We start from the raw sequence: 16140 nt of genomic DNA on the forward strand, positions 1-16140 counted from the left end.
GGGTGCCCCACGCTCTGGAATATGCAGCGTCATCACACCCACCCTGCATGGCCACTACGGAGGCTGCACAGGAGGGCAGGGCTGCAGCCTCAGCCCACAGCCTGGTAGAGTGAGAATCCAGGTTTGAATCCTGGCTCTTCTTCCTTCCCAGGCAAGTGGCCTAACACCAGGCACCCTTCTGCCACCTGCAGCAGGGACAGTAAAAGCACCACCCGGAGGCAGAGGGCATGGGCTCCCAGAAAGTCCTCAATAGAGGACTGGTCACACAGCAGGGGTCACAAATGCCTGTGTGCACTGTGACTTTGGCGTATGTGCCTTCCTGCCTGTGCACTGATAACCGGTTTTCCAGGCCTTCTCCTGCTGCCTCCTCTCCCAAGTGATGACAGCATAGTGACCCTTGCACATGCAAGTGTGGTCACCCTAGCCTGCTCCCCTGGACTGCCTCCTTCCCAGGACATCAGCACCTCACTAGCCTCTTGGTGTCCACCCTTCTCCAAAGCACATCAGTTCTCCAAGGGGAAGAGACAAGGTCAACACTGCCTGCTGTTGGGTGTCCGGTGCCCCAGGCAGGGTCAGCTGCATTATGAGGTGACCCAAGCGGGGTCAGCTGCACTGTGGAGTACCTGAGGCCGGGTCAGTTGCACTGTGGGTGCCTGAGGCAGGGTCAGTGCACAGTGGAGTACCTGAGGCCGGGTCAGTGCATTGTGGGGTGCCTGAGGTAGGGTCAGTTGCATTGTGGGTGCCTGAGGCAGGGTCAGTGCACTGTGGGGTGCCTGAGGCGGGGTCAGTGCACTGTGAGGTGCCTGAGGAGGGGATCAGTGCATTGTGGAGTACCTGAGGTGGGGTCAGTTGCACTGTAGGGTGCCTGAGGTGGGGTCAGTGCATTGTGGGTGCCTGAGGTGGGGTCAGTGCATTGTGGGTGCCTGAGGCAGGGTCAGTGCATTGTGGGTGCCTGAGGCAGGGTCAGTGCATTGTGGGGTACCTGAGGTGGGGTCAGTGCATTGCGGGGTGCCTGAGGCGGGGTCAGCTGCATTTCAAGGCCTCTCACAAAGCCCAGAGGTACCAAGAATGCCATTATTCTTTTCTTGGGCCTGATATGTCAACTTGCCAGGGTTGAGAACCCCTGAGAGACAGGCCACTGGACCTATCTATGAAGGAGTTTCTGGACCCGGTTAACTGAGTTAAGACCTGAATGTTACCTGAACCATCCCACAGGTTGAGGTACTGGAGTGAGTGAAAAGGAGAGAGCAGTGTAAACATCATCTCCACTCCACTGGCTGGACCCTCAAACTGTGGTGAAAACAGACGCTTCCATAAGCTTTATCTGTCAGGTATCCTCTCAGGGCAACGAGAGGGACTAAGATACCTTTCACAACCAAAGGCCACGCCATGCCAAACTGCAAAACCTGAATTTAGAGATGGGCTCCGGACCTGGCCTAAGAGTTCCCACTCCCAGCAGGGCCCGACCCAAAGGGGATGGGGAGGGATTTCCTTCTCTGACATCACACCAAGGAACCACCTAAGGGTGATGTCCCCAGCAACCTTCATGGTGTTGGTGAAGGCCAGAGGAGCAGAATGCCTAAGAACTCATGGTCAGACAAGGAGGCAGCAGGCAAATTGGAGAGCAAGAACAGGGATCACCTGGGAAGTCAGGGCAGGTACCAAGACAGGAGAGGCAGCCAAGACCAGGGAATGGGGACAAGACAGCCTGGGACCTTGTGAGTAGCAGCCTCTGTAGAGGACCCAGTGGGGGCAGCCAGGCACAGCTGGGTCCCAAGGGAGGTCCAGGAGCCTACAGGACCAGTGTGAATCTCACAGAGGAATAACCGTGAGCAAAGGTTTAGCAGGAAGAGGGGCTGGGGCCTTCCATGGACTCTCCAGTGCCTGCAGTGGCCTCAGACCCCAGCAGCCCCAGTGCAGTGCTTGGGCACTTGCTTTGAGTGAAGGCTGGGAGCTGACTCCTTGCTGAACCACAGTTGGCAGTAGAGAGCAAGTTCAGTCATAGCGAAGGAGTGTGCTCACTCCAGCATCCTTACCAAGACCCAGGGTTCCCACAGGGTCCACCGGGGTGGGGTGGTGTTGTGAGTCTCCCCCTCCCAGGAGGGCTTTCCCCTGGACAGCCAGGCAGGCTCCACCCATCAGATGACCTTCTCAATACTCCACTTTCCATCCCCATCCCCCATTCTTCACTCCACCACTAAGTATGTTGTTTAATCTCAGGCCTCAGTTTCCTCTGTAGGAATGAAAGGGCTTGGCCCCAGTTTTTAGTACTTTTTTTTTTGTCGCCCCAGACTTCATCCAGATACGTGCTGGGCGTGGTGGCACATGCTTTTGGAAACAAAAGCAAGCGGATCTCTGTGAGTTAAGGCCGGGCAGATCCACATAGCAAGTTACAGGACAGCCAGGACTACATAGAGGAAACCCTGCCCCCACCAAAAAGGAGGAGAAGGAAGAGGAGGAGGAGCTGTGGCCGCCACTCGCAGCTACCACAACCTACTATGTGCTTAAGCAGAGAAGTAAAGGTGAGACAGGCATCATAGAATAGAGTTTTAAAAAAAAAGCGCTTACTGGGACAGAGGTCCCGAGGGTTAATAATCTACCCACTGAGCATTGTAGCCTATCTGACCAGAATAGCCTTCCACTCCCTCACTGTCCCTATCGGGGGCCAACTGGGGTTTCCTCTTCCTCCCCCAACCCTGGGGCAGGAAGGAGAGGCCCTGGAGAACAGCCACATCAGCATCCCCCATAGCTACAAGAGGAGGGTCTGAACAGAACGGACGATCGATGTCACCCGGGGTTAAGGAAGTGGGAGAAGGGAAGGGCTGTGCGTGTGTGGTGTGGTGTGGTGTGGTGTGGTGTGGTGTGGTGTGGTGTGTACCCGGGGTGGGGAGCAGGGGCAGAGATACAGATGGGTGAAGAAACAGAAAGAGGTCAACTTTTGACGTCAGAGACACACACATGGAGGACACAGGACAGGACGGGTGAAGATGCTCGTTCTGAGGAAGAAGGCTCTGGGTAGGCAGCCTGCGGGTTCCCACAGTTGTCTAAGGGAGCGGAGGGGATTGGAGGGGAGGAGTTATCGACGACAGAACCTCCCAGGGCACAGAGCCCCTGGTGCCTGTGGTGGCTCAGGTTCCATGCTAAGGAGGGTTTTCTCAGCACTGGCTACATCCAGAACCTTCTCCTCTCGGTTCTTTACTTATGAAGTAATTCAAGTCTTTTAAAAACTATTTCCTTCCTCTTGCTCAGTTCCTGATACTCCGAAACTGGGCGCAATCCAGCCTGGTACTTGAGGTTTGCCCGTGACTAAACTCAAACTGCCTCTGATTTGAAAGCACATGCCCTGACCCCTGACCCCGCTCAGCCACCTGATGCTCCCACAGACAAAGCGGGTCCTGCACTGAGCTCCTGCAAACGCACCAGGCCACAGGCCTCACCAGCCAGCTCTCACAGGCGTGACTCTCTCCCGCCGGAAAACCTGCCCTTCTTCTATCCGGCCAACTCCTCCTCCAGGATGCCTCTTTGACTACCCCATCTCTGTTCCATACCCCCAACTGCCTGGCTCCCTGGTGGCTTTGGGGTGGCCTTGCCGCTTCCCCTGCACCCCCACTTCGACCCCACATCCTTTCACTCCCACTGTGATTTGCACACATTTGTGAACTGTTCTGGGAGAAGGAACAAAGGCCCCCTACCTACCTCAAATGGACAGAAGCAATTCTGGGCTCTGTGACAGCTCTTTGATCACCCAAGCCACCTCAAACCACACAATCTGCTTCGACCTGGCTCGTCCCTAGGGACTCTGGCCAGTAACCAGTATAAAGATGGAGCCCACAGCAGTACCCATGATGGAGCAGACCTAAGGGGGATCTACATTGAGAGCTAAGTGCAGAAGGGACATAGACAAGATCACCATCACTAGGATAAGGAAACAAGGGCTGCAGGAGCACTGAGGTCCCACACCGCTCTCCTGACTACTCCAGACCCTCTGACATCCCAAGAGACCGGCAGAGGCCTGACCAGGCACGGTTCGCTCATACATACCGGGCTTTTCCTACATATACAGCTGTGATAGGGTTCTATTAATAAAATAAGGCCAGTAGGAGAGGAACAAGTCTGTGCTTTGGGAAGATGACTGAGTAAAGTCAGATTACTTAAACCTCCTGAAATGCTGACCATGTCACAGCAGATGCTTAGGGAGTAACTCGTGGGCAGGTAGCATATACACTGTGGATACAGGAAATCAGTCAAGTTCCAGTCCCCAGGGCAAATTTCCGTCACAACCACCTGTTTCTAGAAATTTCCACTTAAGATTTCCAGCCCACCCATGACAGAGTAATTGAAAACTGGGGAAGAAAGCATGGCGGAACTCTTGTACTCCGTTGTGATGCACCAGCCAGAGACAAGAGATGGCCAGTGAGCACGGTGTGGCCTAGTACAACTCTACCCCCAGAATGAGACATGGAGCAGGACCCACCGACTCTTGAGTCTAGGCCTTCACTGTTTCAAATGTGCTCTTTAGAAAGCAGCATGGCAGGGGGGGGGAACGACACAGTAATGTTAAGCACCCAACTTCCCAGGTCCCTAGAACAAGGCGCCCTCGCTCCTTTTGGATCTGGTAGCAGCCTCCTCCTAGGGAGCTGCTGCGCTGTGCCTTCATGGCAGACACAGCTAGAGTGTTCCCTGTCTCCTGGGCCCAACTGACTGTGCACAACTGTATAGAGTTGCCTCTCTACAGGCCCCATGTATGCCGGCTGCCTCTACCGACAGCACAAATCAAGCTCGTGTGGCCTCTGCCAGCCTCGGAGCTTGGGAAACAGGAGGTATGTCGCTATGGAGGACAGGGCCGGGGGAGAAAATGCCATCCCCACAGCCAGTGGTTCAGACTCATGCATCCCAGAACCTACTGTTCACCTGCTGAGATGTAGCCTGGCCGGCCATGGCTGGCCTCTGCTGTTTCGTACCGGCTTAGGCCAAACCTGAACCCGTTGAGAAGGTTCTCTGTGACTTGGGGATTGTGAGATGGTCCACAGGCCTCTGTGGAGCATGTGAGGGCAGCAGAGACAGGATGCACTTGAAGAACATCGAGGAACATAGAATAGATTCAAAAGGTGCTAAGCAACAGGGATCGGTTTGAAACACAAGGAAGGCCCTTGGCCTCCTTCAAAACCCTGACGCCTTTCTACACCAGGCCAGATTCCTAGGGCCAGTCTTGAGTACAGCATTGAGGCCAGGTGGGGATTATAGGAATCGGGGGCAGCCAAAACACCTGATGGAGCCTCGAACTCAGTTTGGAACTGTCGGTTTCCTCCACAAAAGTCTGAATGTCAGTTCAATGAAAACCAGAAAAGCACTCAGGCTCAGTGACACAGACCTGTTGCCCTACCTCCTTGGCGGCTGAAACAGGGAGGTTGAAAGTTCAAAGCCAGCCTGGGCTATACAGAGAGAGTTCTAGGTCAGCCAGGGCAACTTAGTAAGACCTCACCTCAAAACAAACTTGGACATGTTGACTTCCTTTGCAGTCCAATGGGAGAGTGCCTGGCCGGCATACAAAGGATCCTAGGTTCAATTCCCCTAACTACAAAGCCAAATGGCCATCCTAGAAAAGCCACATCGCCAGGGAGCCAAACAAAAACCGCAGGCAGTGAACCCTCCTTCAGCAGGAAGAACAGGCCCAGAGGGGAAGTGCCTTGCCCAATATCACAACCGTCCGGAGGGAGCTGGGGCTTCAGGCCTGCCTCCAGGACTTCCCAAGGCGAGAGCCCTGTGTCTGTCCACCCTGCTACCGAGGAGGAAGTGAGACACACAGATACAAACGTGCGCACGAGTGGCTAATACTTGTAACCGCTGAGCCCATGGGCTCACGGGCCAGGCCTTACAAAGGGAAACGAGACAGGAAGGTTGGTAAACTAGGAGGATAGCCTTGGCCTCAAATCCAACCTGGCAGCTGGATGACCCTGCAGACCCTACAGCAGCAACCGCTGGGGCCTCTCTGTTATCCGTGCCTCTGCTGCCGGGAGAACCGGGTTAAGGGCTGTAAGCATCTAGGCCAATGGCTGGCACTCAGCAGGCCCTGTAGGTTCAGCCAGGTTTGTAATCACTGAGGTTTGCAAAGGGCAGACTCTGGACTGTTTATGACATCATCCCCCTCCTATCCCCGGGAGGTAGCAGCCACTTGTACTCTGCTCTTGCAGACTCAGTCCGGGGGTAGCGAGCAGCAATAGCTGCAGGCCTGGCTTCCAAATGGGGCGGTGATACTAATGTAGGTGGTGCCAGCTCTCTGACCTTGCCGTCTTTCTGCCACAATACAGCCTAGGTCAAGAGCCCGGCAAATGTGAGTACCCCCTTGGCAGCTGGGCCACCGGCTGCCATCTCCCCGGCAGTAATGCCCCCTCCCCCATCCTCCACCGTGATTTCTGGGGCTTGGCCCAGCCCTCCAGCTATTTCAAATGACTCATGCCCACAATTCCTCCTCAGCCCGAAGCTTGGGATGGGGAAGAGGGCATCAGACCTCTGTGGTATGTCTGCCGCTGGGCCGGTTATGGTCCACTGTGGCACAGCGCCTCACGGGCAGCAAGACATGGGTGGTACGGGGCATGTACAGACTTCTGCTCAGGGGAACTTCTGCGAGGTCACTTAGCAAGTCAAAGTCACCCAAATCATACCTGAGATCTCAAAAAGATACACTGTGAAGCCACACGACCCACAGTCTACAAATATACCCACAATGTACTGGAGGCTTTCTGGAGCTCAAGATACCACCATATTGAGCTCTGAGGATGTATGTCCATTCTCCGGCAGGGACACAAGGCCCAGAGAGCTCCCTTTCTTTCTAGACTGCTTTCTTCACCAAGGAACTTCTGATGGTAGAGCTACACCCAGTGCCTGGGGCTCTGTTCCCTTCCCCTGCTTCTATCACCAGCCATGGCCAGGAGCTGGGGACATGCAGGAGCTGGGGACAGAGACCTGCAGGGCAATGCTGTTTTAAAACCCTGCAACAGGCAGCAGCTACCAGAAGACTGGACTGACATTCAGAAATCAGACTCCCTTCAAGAATGTAGCTCAAGGCTATGGAAATAGTTCACTGGGTAGGAGATCATGCTAGGCTAGCCTGTTGACCAGAGACTGGATCTCCAGCATATCTGGAAAAAGCTGGGTGTGGTGGTACATAGCTTTGGTTCCTGCAGTTAAGAGGCAGGCAGAATCTGTCAGATCCGGGCCAGCCTAGGCTACACAGTATGACCTTGTTTCAAATAAATACAGAAAGTGGGGGGGGGAGGAAGGAAGGAATGCAGGTAGGCAGGCAGGCAGGCCAGCCTGGGCTCAGCAGCATGCGCCTGCAATCCCAGAGTCGGGCTTTTATAATATATAAATCAGGAGAGTCCCAGAGGCTCCCTGGCTGGCCACTCTAGGCAAAATGGCACATTCAGGGTAAAGTAAGAGAGAGTGCCTCAAAACACAAGACGGAGATCAACAGAGAAACAATAGAGAAAGACATCCTCCACCAACCGCTGGCCTCCCCAGACCCTACATGTGCGCAGATGCACGCCACCCACAATAACTCTATAAGGAATGCAGCTCTATTGGTTGCATGCTCTCCTAGCATGCTGGAAGCCATGGCTTCCACCCCGGCACTGAATACAGATGGTGTCATGATGCACACCTGTATAGCATTCAGGAAGTGGAGGCAGGAGGATGAGAAGTTAAAGGTCATCTTCAGTTCCATGGTGAAGGCCAGCCCGAGGCCCAGGAGACCCTGTCTCAATACACACATGCTTGAGCGCGTGGGAAGAACCCTGTCTCTTTGGTAACCTCACCCAGCACAGGAAGAGGGTGGGCAGGTCCAGGCCCCAACACCAGTAGGTACTGAGGCTGTCAACCACAATCTGCTCACCACTGCTCCTTCCTTACTCGCAGGTCCCAGGAACCGCCCAGGTGACATGCAGGGTACCCCTCGGTGCACTAGTGAACTAGGAAATCATTTAAGACAAATGCACTGAAGCTTCAGAAGAGGCTAAACGTATTCAGGATTATGGAAACCCTCAAGCCAGGCAGGTGGCACGAGCCTCTAATTTCAGCACTCCAGAGCTGAAACCAGAGAGTCTGGAGTTCAAGGTCAGCTTGGACTCCACGAGACCTGGTCACAAACATCATCATAACCGTCACATACCACAGGCAGTGAAGTGGTGAGGCACTTTGGGAGTTTGGCAGCTCCTCCAGAGGTTAAGCGTGAATGGGATCCTATAGCCCAAGGACCCCAGTCCTGGGTTAAGTATTTAGGCAGAACTAAAAAGATACATATGCCAAGAAATACAGGTGTGTGTTATTCCCAGCAGCGGTACTGATCACAGCCATAAAGTACATCAACCCACTGTACATCTACAAGGCCAGTGGAACACGAACATGAACACACACACACACACACACACACACACACACACAAACACGCATGCACATACACACGAACACACACGGTATATCCACACTAGGAAATACTATACACGAGAGAAACCATGCACAGAACTATCCAGAGCAGAGAAATTCATAGACAGACAGTAGGTGTAGATGAAGGTGAGGTTTGGGAGTTGAGGGTTAATGACTGCTGCTTTGAGGGGCGGGGGGGGGAATGTACAAATGTTCTAAAAGTAGACAATGGGGATCAGTGCATAATATGAGCGCCCTAAAGCCCACCAACCTAAAGTTCGCTTCCAATGGGTGAGTAGTATGGTTAGTAGATCAGACCTTCAGAAAAAATTGTTACAAAACCCTTTGATACGTTTTTTAAAACAAACAAACAAACAAAAAACAAGATGTGGTAAATGGATAAGCCCGAGCGGGTACAGCAGCTCACGAATAACTTAACAGCTTCTTTAGGGTAACGAAACAAACCCAGTTCTGCATGCCCGGAAACAGGCTGGAGAAAGGGCATGTCCCCAATACTAAACCGGAGCCTCCCAGCCCGGTCTGCCCCAATGCAGAAGCTGGGCCTAACTAACCATCGGGCAACCCTGCTAGGATGAAAGAAACAAGGGGTGGGGAGGGCAAGGAATAGTGTGGACACTGGGAGAAGGGGGAACCGGGGCAGCCACCTCTGGGGTGGGGGTGAGGGCCACACGCGCGCGCGCCCGCTCACGGAGCCCCGCGGGAGAGTTTCTGCTCCGTCCTGTCTGCGAGTCCTAGCGGCCCGGCACGTGACCGCCCAGGCCTCAGTTTCCCCACGTGTGAAAGCAGGAAGCCGGCAAATGGGGCAGAGCGAGAGGTCTGAACGTTCTAAGAACCACCGTGGGCCGCGACCTCCGCAAGTTAACTTCCCCGCGGCGCCGCGCGGGTGGGGCTCCAGGCCAGGCTCGTCCTCCCGCGGCGGTCAGGCCTGTCTGCACCGCCCACCGTCCCCAACGCGCCACGCAGCCCCGACCCGGTACACGCCGAGGCCGCCGCCACCTACCGTGCCCGAATCGGCGCCCGCGCAGACTCCGGCTCCCTGCCGGCCGCCAGGGAGGCGCCGCGAGGGGCGGGGCCGCGTGTCGTGACGCAAGGGGCGGAGCCACTTGTGATTACGCCCCTGTGGCCTATCACTTGACCACGCCCCCTACAGCCTATCGCTGAGTCGCTCCGGAGGACTCCAGGCTTGCCCGGAGGCCTGGGGGCGGGACCTAGATAGGCCCTGCCCACACGCACAGTCTCGGCTACGCCCCTTCCCGTAGCTTTCCCTCTACCTAGGGGAGGGCCGCGCGCCGTGACGCAAGGGGTGTGGCCGAGAGACCCCGCCCCTCCCCACGTTGTCCCGCCCTCGTCTCTTCTCCGGGGGCGGAGCTCCTGCCGCTACGGGCTTGCTGCTCTGGCTCCTTTTAACTATGCAGGGCGTTCCTCCTCTGCACGGCGCCCACCAGGGCGCAGCCACCAGGCTGGCGTTCAGACGCGGGGCGGGCTGGCCATCCCTCAGCGCTGGGGTGTGCACTGTGAGTACAGAACTGCGCCCCAGAGAGGTGCCAGCCCAAGGTGTGCAGAGCAAAGGAGGGGATGCAGGCTAGCCTCTCACTGCATCCCCTATATCCTCTGTTTACATCGTGGGGTGTGTGTGTGTGTATGTGTGTGTGTGTGTGTGTGTGTGTGTGTGTGTGTGTTACTAGTTTAAAATACATTTCTGGGGCGGGAGAGATGGCTTGTTTGGTAAAGATGCTTGCAATCCCTGAAACCAACCTAGAGATGGGAGAGGAGAACCGACTCCACAAAGTTATATCTCCACAACTTTGGCACACACACAAGTAATAAAAATAAATAAATATTTAAAATAAAAAATCCTGGGGTTTGCGAGATGGCTTAGTGGGTAACGGCGCCTGCCTCCGAGTCTGCCGACCTGAGTTCGATAGGTGACCCGGATCATGCAAGGACCCTCCTTCCCCCAAACAAGTTGCTGTTTGACCTCACAGGGTGCTGTGAAACAATATCCACAATACCTGTACAAAAATACAATGTAACACATTTTTATACTTGTTACAACTAACACAAATGTATATACAGGTCAGACAAGGCAAAGCATACAGATTTGTGTTTGTCATTCATTTATGGGTTCCATAAAACTGCCTGCCCGTGGGAGAATCTGGGCTGACAAAGTCCCAGCCTTGGTGAAGCCAGTTACCAAGAATGAAACCACACTGCATACCATTTACTGAGTGTATATTTGAGACTTAGTGTGACTAACGACACAGCGCTGGGAGTTTTATACTATTTATGGGTGAAGAAAGATCAAAGAAAGAGGTCTGACTGAAGGGGACTTCTGCTTAGCTGAGAGCTCTCTCTGGGCTTTATGATTCCAGAAGTAAGCTGGATTCCCTCAACAAGCCTTCACAGCAGTGTCTGGAACTGGCCAGGCAGAAGCAGGAGCCAAAGCTAGTCCAGGGAGAAAAAATGGAGCGCTTACCTCATGACCCGAAGTACAGGGAGGGTGATGTGTGTGACTAGTCATGAAAAGTACATTAGCCACGGTAGAGACTAGGGCAGCCAGAGCAGAATCCAGTAAGGAGGAGGTCAGCCTGGGGCCTTGTGTGAAGACAGGTAGGCAGGATGTGGTGGAAGGGGAGGATGCAGCCTGGCTTCTGTGCACCGTGGAAAGGCGTCTCCACAATGTTCTGTTGAAATGGAGATAGGGAACGTGTTCATCAAGGAAGGATGTGGCTAGCTGGGTTTCTGTAGAGACCTCTCTGAGTGCTCTTGGGGAGAAACAAGCAGGGCAAGGGCTTTGGCTCATTCCAGGGGTAGTTAAGCATCCCAGGGCAGGCAAAGGATGCAGAAGAAGGATTCTGCTTCCAGAGATGCTAGGAAGACAGGAGAGGCAGGTACTAGTGGATGGCTAGTGTGGGCAGTCTCTCAGTCACCCAGTTTAGCAAACATTTGCAGATCTTAAGCTGACTGTCACCTCCTGGAGCAATAGGAACCCCATCCCCCTTGTGGATCAGCCTGGGAATCTAATGTGACTTTGAAGGCAGGTGGGTGAACAAGCCATCCCTGTCCCTGGGCTGGGACCTCCCAGGGCTGGACATTTCCTTCATCTGTTCTCTGACCTGCTTCCTTAGACAGGCTCACAAAGCATGGCACCTAGGGAGTTTCCAGAGGATGTTTGTCAAAAGCACGGGATAGAGATGCAGCATCAAGCACACTGCTCTAAACCCTTCCTAGCACTGACCCTTCACACCCTGGGCTATGGCGATGCTATATATCAATAGCTTTGCCTTCTTCAGGCTCTTGCTGTACCTGGAGCTGTTCAGAAGAGCATTCAAGGGCTGGGGATGTGTCTGAGTGGTAGAGCCAGATGAACAACAGTCTCAGAACCCTAGAGTCCATCCCCAGAAGCACCAGGTTTTGGTTTGTGTTTTGTTTTGTTTTATTTTGTTTGTTTTTAATAATTTCTATTGCTTGCTCATTCTTTCCAATAGCCTTCCGAGGTTTCTTATCATCACACCCATTCTACAGATGAGGAAACAGAGCCTCGGTCAGGAAATGTGGTTTGAGAACTACAGCTGCCTGTTAGTTCTAATGTAAATAAACTCAGGTCTCTCGCCCTTCCAGTACTCTGGCAGCAGCAGGCAGCTAGGCTCATTCTCTGTCAAGAAGCTTGTGTGGTAACTGTTTCTTTCTGGATGGTCAGGCTTCAGGAAACATCCTTTGATCTTTGACCCAGATGACTGGTTGCCATGGCATCATGGCTCCAAACAAGGTGGTCGTCTCTGCTCTGTGTGTGTGTGTGTGTGTGTGTGTGTGTGTGTGTGTGTGTGTGTGTGTGTGTGTGTCCAGAGCAACCCTAAGTGTTATGTTCTGGAATTCTAGTGACCTCCTTTGAGACAAGATGTCTCATCGGCGAGAAGTTCACCAACTAGGCTGGACTGGCTGGCCCAGGAGCCCCAGGGAATCTTCCCATCTCTGCCTCCTAGTGCTGGGGTTACCAGCACAACCTACCACACCCCACATTTTCACATGGGTTCTGGGCATTGAACTCAAGTTTGCATGTTTCAGTGCAAGTGCTTTGTTGACTGGTCTGCCTCCCCAACCCTTTCATTTTTTTTTTTTTGAAACAGTCTCACTATGTAGCACAGGTTGATCTTGAACTTGTGACCTCTGCCTCTGCTTCCCAAGAGCTGGGATTAGGCAGGCGCCCTCATTGCCATCCGTAGATGCTCATCTCTTCCGAGCCCCTCTGGACACCCCGGAACCATGTCTTCTCCCTTGAACTCAGTTGCCACATGCCCTGATGCTGACTGGGTTGTGGTCGGTGACCCTGAGCACTTCTGGGGATAGTCCTTTCTATGCTGCACACAGGCAAGCAACCCATGTATTCAAGCCTGAAAGATGTGGGTTACCCCCGTCACCGTGGAGACTTTGTCTTCCCAAATACTTGGATTGAAGATTCAAGATCTTGGATCTACTAAGGGGATGGGGGCTCAGACCAATGTAGGGTGCAGGACTGCATGCTCCTGGCGAAGCTTCCAGAAAGGTGACTGTGACTAGCCCCTGCTTTCCATCAGTGTCACCTCTGAATCATGTTTTGAGTTGTGGTTGAAACTGGGTTTCTGTTTCAAAACAACACATGGTGGTTTCTCATGCTGATGCTCTGAAGTTCTTCCCCAGGTGGTCAGAGCCCCACATTTCCAGAGCAGGCTGGAGTCAGGACCCAGGGCAGAGCTGACAAGCTGTCGGCTCACCCTGTAGGCTCATCCTGTCTGCTCACCCTGGCTGCCCCGGAGTGAGTTTTCTTTCCCTCTGCACTGTTTATTTTGCTTAGAGTCTTTTGTGTGCTTTGTTTTTCTTACAGATTGTCTTATGTGCTCGTAAATTTGCTAGCCAAACAATAAATAAATAAAAAAAGTACTGACTGTTAATCCCTCCTGGGTTTTTGTGTTTGTTTGGGCAAGTATATGTATCTAATCTCGAGGAGGCTAATTTGCCCATTTTTTTTTCACCTGTCAGCACCCTGGAGAAAATACGGGTATCACTGAGCTGAGAGCAACTGGGAAGTTTGAAAATCAATCAAGCTGCTGAATACCAATTCTTTCTCTGACTTTCTCACTCTCTCCCCCTCTCCATCCCCCTCCTCCCCTCCCTCTCTTTCTCTCTCCAGGGTCTCATGTGGCCCAGGTTGACTCCAGCTTCCTATATAGCAGAAGATAACCTTGAATATATGATCCTCCTGCCTCCACGTCCCAATGGTTGTGATTATAGGCATGTGGTACTACACCCAGTATTTTCTGGCGGGGTGGGGGTGGGGAGGATCAAACCCAAGGATGCTAGGCAGGCATTAACCAACCGAGCTGCATCTCTCTGACATCTGTTTGTCTTTTTCTAGGACTCATCAGATTGACACAAGTAAAAACAACCACGGTGTAAATAATATCAAAACTATCTTTTTAACAAGTGCTGATAAAACCCAGAGCAACTGGCAAACTGTTCAGTCGATTCAATGGAATTCATCTTTCTCCTTCGGGCAGTGTGGTCCATTCGGCTATCAGCAGGTCCTTAGAGCTAAGAGAGTTAAGTGCTTATGGCTCATGACTGTAGGGCTCTGCTCGAGACAGCATGTCTTTAATCTCTCCACTCAGGAGGTAGATGCAGGAGGATCAAAAGTTTAAAATTATCCTTGGCTACACAATAAATGCAAGGCCAGCCTGGACTATAATATCAAAAGGGATACAGACGAAAAGATCTTCACTCGCACACCGTAGGAGATCGGGGTGGAGAAAATGGGAGGAAGAGGAAGACAGAAATAATGGCAGGAGTTCGCCAGCTCAGGGTGGGGAATCTCTCGGAGGCTTGCCTTTAGAATCAGTCCTGGAAGACTGGCGAAGCATTGCCAAGAACCTTATCTTCAGAATATTGTGTTTGGAAGGACAATCAACCTACTGATTGATTGAGAGTTGGGGAGTAAGACCCGGAAGGAAGCCATTTACAGGATACCTCCTAGGGCTCAACAGAAGCACAGACCTGCCCCCACAATCCTGATCCACAAGCAAGCCTTCTTGCTGGAGATGCTAGCCACTTTGTCGGATAGGAGAGTTGAATCACGGTAGAGGGAGAGGCAGGATGCCGGGGGCATAGCGCTAGACCCAAGGAAGGCTAGGTAACATGGCACCTCTGCCTTGGAGCCCTAGAAAGCCCAGATGAGGTGTTAAAAGACCCCACCTTCCTTATCATCTCATCTTCTGCCGGCTCAGCCTCTAACCTGTCCCCACTTCTGCCCACACAACCGCCAAGCCACTGCCCCCATCCCAGGATGCTTTGCTGCATCTACCACAATCTCCCTGCGCCCCCGCCCGTACTCGGGGCACTACAAAGCTGCCAGGCGCAGCTGTGCGAGCTGGCCACCGCACAGGGTGCTGCTTCCACATGCAGACACCACAGCTCTCCGCCAGCAGTTTCAAGCAGGTGACGGGAAGATACACTTGTTTTCTTTTAATCATCGATATCTTGGTGCCATCTGGGCCAGCAGGACTCTGCTGTTTGCTTTGCCTAGAATATAGCTTCCCCGTGCTTCACGCTTCACCAGGCAGGCTCTGGCTCCATGACTCCAGCCTCTTCTCCTGGAAGATATCCATAGCAACACCCTTCTCACTACAAGCGTCCGGCTAACGTCAGTCAGTCAATGCTAACTACAGATAGGCGAGTCAATAACGCCTGGTAGAGATTTCCGGAACACCCGGTTCTATGTGGACTGAATCGTTTGCTCAAAAGTAACATTCCTTTCGCTCTTCGTTGTTTAAAACAGGAACATGAAAAAAAAAATATCTCAGCTGGTCTGTGCTTTTCTCCAACACTCGCTAATGACCCATTGAGTCACATCAGGAGCAGGCCAGCTGGAGTCAGGGGAGCAGACGTGCCGCTGACGCTTAATAGGCAGTCTTCTCTAAATTGTATTTGATCTCTTTGTGTGTGACTACTTTCTGCCTACAGTACATGAGGCTGAGTTTCTGCTTTCCTGGAGAGCTATAACAGAGTTTTATTTACAAACCAACGAGTCTATTTAAAGTGCCGAATGCAAATGCCACACCCAGACTACAGGCAAGCGGAGCAGAAAGTCATCTGGGTGCTGCTGAGAGGGTGAGAGTCTGATGTGCAGACTCCGAAGCCAGGATTTGGGTGTGGATGCTCATTGCGTGATGTTGGGCAAGTCTGTTCCCGTCTCTGGGCCCTGGTATTCTTCCCATGTTCAACTGGAAGGGTCCTAGTACTAATCTGAAAGCTATAGCGAAATGTTTGTAAATATTCTTGCGGCCGGGTACAGAGGCACACACCTGCAATCTCAGCACTTGACAGGCTGAGATGGAAGGATCCTGAGTTCAAGGCCAGCCGGGACTACACAGCAAGGCTTTGTCTTAAAAAAATAATACATATACACATACACTTTTATGTTCTTGAGTGTTCTATCTGCATGAACTCATAAATGAATGCCTCTGGAAGCCAGAAGAGGGTGTCTGAAGGACTGAAACAGTAGCTGTTTTTGTGAGCTGCCACGTGGGAGGTGGGCATTGAACCCAGGTCCTCTGACAGGGCAGCCAGTCAGTGGGTTCTCTTAACTCACAATATCCATCTCGACAGCCTGCAGTCCTTGTCTTGATAAATAAGTAATCAAATAAACGAATAGGCTGGGGGATGTGG

The 16140-nt window shown here is 52.7% G+C and overlaps 1 protein-coding gene across 1 annotated transcript in view; it reads right to left on the reverse strand.

Moving 5' to 3' along the window:
- Tpst2 (tyrosylprotein sulfotransferase 2) overlaps window positions 1-9501 on the reverse strand; it is a 40106-nt gene extending 30605 nt beyond the window's left edge. Inside the window, exon 1 of the mRNA XM_032886673.1 lies at window positions 9443-9501. The gene's annotated coding sequence lies outside the window, so the exon portion shown is untranslated. The remainder of the gene's footprint in view (window positions 1-9442) is intronic.
- Window positions 9502-16140: the final 6639 nt, after the last annotated feature.

Source organism: Rattus rattus, chromosome 16 (genome assembly GCF_011064425.1).
Source record: "Rattus rattus isolate New Zealand chromosome 16, Rrattus_CSIRO_v1, whole genome shotgun sequence".
NCBI lineage: Eukaryota > Metazoa > Chordata > Mammalia > Rodentia > Muridae > Rattus > Rattus rattus.